This window comes from Herpailurus yagouaroundi, unplaced genomic scaffold (genome assembly GCF_014898765.1).
Source record: "Herpailurus yagouaroundi ecotype Mexico unplaced genomic scaffold, PumYag 29, whole genome shotgun sequence".
In the NCBI taxonomy this organism is placed as follows: Eukaryota; Metazoa; Chordata; class Mammalia; order Carnivora; family Felidae; genus Herpailurus; species Herpailurus yagouaroundi.
Genome location: NW_024412377.1, coordinates 74,259,872 through 74,262,456, shown reverse-complemented (window position 1 = coordinate 74,262,456; position 2,585 = coordinate 74,259,872). Strand labels below are relative to the sequence as shown.

The window sequence follows — 2,585 nt, the reverse complement described above, 5'->3', positions numbered from 1 at the left end:
TTTAATCTCAGAGATTTGCCAGTACCCTATATACTTAACCAATTGAGCCACACAGGCACCCCTATAATGTTATTTTTAACTAGTGGAGTATAAATTCTCCACTTCATTCCATCTTCTAAACTCTCTCTCAAAGGGGATTACAAACTCATGAAGTTTTCAAACTCTGGTCATGACCTTTTTGTTTGTTTTTCTTTAGCTAAACAATATACCTTCATAGGTAGTGTGAGTACCTTATACCAAGCAAATAATCCTGACTTAACCTTCCCACTTGCTCAGTTATCTCACTTACAAGTAAGCATACATATATACACATAAGATATATACAAAAGATTACATAATTGAATACATTGTGGCTATTATTGTTTTGAACAAGCTTATCTGTTAGAGCAATTAAAAATTAAAAAAAAAAAAAGGTTTTATTTTACCTTCGGTATTCTTTCTTCAGTTGTCTTCCTCTTAATCTGAGTTTCTGACCTATATTATTTATCTTCTCTCTAAAGAATTTCTAACATGTCTCCCAACACTATCTACTGGCAGGAGATTCCCTCAATTTTTGTTTGAAAAAGTCTATTTCTACTTCATTTTGGAAGGATAATTATTCAGGGTACAGAATTCCAGCTTGTTGGTTTTTTTATGTCTACTCTTTAAATATTTTCACCCCATTCTCTTCTGGCCTGTACAGGGTTTAAGAAGTCATATGCAGTTTTTGCTTTTCCAGTCGGGGGGTCCATACAGTTGTTTTGCATTTTCATCGTAACTTAAAGGGAAATTTTCACAGTGTCTGAAGCCCTTGATGTCCAGCAAATGAAGGAGGAGGATGTCCTCAAATTTCTTGTAGCAGGAACCCACTTGACCTCTAAATAAAACAGTACATCTACAAAAGGAAAAGTGATGGTATCTCTATCAGAAATCTGAAGAGAAGCTGGGAGAAGCTTCAGTTGGTAGCTCGTGCCATTGTTGCCATTGAAAACTCAGCTGATGTCAATGTCTTATCATCCAGGAATACTGGCCAGTGAGCTGTGCCCAAGTTTGCTGCTGCTACTGGAGCCACCACTATTGCTGACCACTTCACTCCTGGCATCTTCACTAACCAGATCCAGGTATCCTTCTGGGAGCCAAGGCTTCTGGTGGTTACTGATCCCAGGGCTGACCACCAGCCTGATGTCTTATATAAACCTGCCTACCATTGCTCTGTGTAATACAGACTCTCCTCTGCACTGTGTGGACATTGCCATCCTTTCAACAACACAGTTGCTCATGCAGTGGGTCTAATGTGGTGGATGCTGGCCTGGGAAGTTCTGCACATATGTGGCACCATTTCCTGTGAACACCCAGGGGAAGTCATGCCTAATCTGTCTACAGAGATCCTGAAGAGATTGAAAAGGAAGAGCAGACTGCTGCTGAAAAGGCCGTGACCAAAGAGGAATTTCAGGGTGAATGGACTGCTGCAGCTCCTGAACTAATCGCTACTCAACCTGAAGTCACAGACTGGTCTGAAGGTGTGCAGGTGCCCTCTGTGCCTTTCAGCAGTTCCCTACTGAATATTGGAGCACTCAGCCTGCCACTGAAGACTCGTCTGCAGCTCGCTCTACTTAGGCCACTGATTGGGTAGGAACAACCACTGAGTGGTCTTAAGCTGCTCTTCTACAGAGGCAAATAAACAGATGGAAAATAAACAGTTTCTGGAAAAAAAAAAAAAGGTCAGATGCAATTCTTATTTCTGCTTCTCTACAGGTAAGATGTTTTCTGCTCTCTGGCTTCCTCGGGAATTTTTGTTTATTTTTTTATTTCTGTATTTGATAATGATATGCCAACATAGTGGGGTTTTTGTTTTGTTTTGTTTTGTTTGCATATATTCCATTTGGTATTCTCTGAGCTTCTTGGATCTATGATTTGCTCTCTGACATTAATTTGGATAAATTCTCAGTCAATATTTTTTAAGATATTTCTTCTGTTCCCTTCTCTCTTTTCCTTTTAGTATTCTTATTATGTGTATGTTACAGCTTTTGTAGTTGTCCCACAGTCCTTGGATATTCTGTTCTGTTCTGCCTTTTTTTTTTCTTTCAATCTTGTTCTTTTTGCTTTTCCATAGTGGAGGTTTCTATTGATTGACATGTCCCCTAGCTCAGAGATTATTTCCCCAGCCAAATCTAGTCAACTAATAACTTTGTCATAGGCATTCTTCATTTCTGTTACAGTTTTTGATCTCTGGCATTTCTTTTTGGTTATTTCAAAAGATTTCCATATTTCTGCTTACATTGGCCAACTTTTTTTTTTTTTTTTTACTTTATCTAACTTTCTGCAATTTAGTTAACATACGGTGTAGTATTGGTTTCTGGAGTAGAGCCCAGTGATTCATCACTTACATATAACACTGAGTGCTCCTCCCAACAAGTGCCCTCCTTAATGCCAACGCCCATTTAGCCTATCTCCCCACCTAAATCCCCTCCAGCAACACTCAATTTGTTCTCTGTATTTAAGAGTCTTTTATAGTTTGCCTCCCTCTCTGTTTTTATATTATTTTTCCTTCCCTTCCCCTATGTTCATCTGCTGTGTTTCTTAAATTCCACATATGAGTGAAATCA

At 38.9% G+C, this 2,585-nt stretch overlaps 1 pseudogene; it reads left to right on the top strand.

Moving 5' to 3' along the window:
- The first annotated feature begins 728 nt into the window (after positions 1–728).
- Positions 729–1,635, top strand: LOC121041266 (40S ribosomal protein SA-like; annotated as a pseudogene).
- Positions 1,636–2,585: the final 950 nt, after the last annotated feature.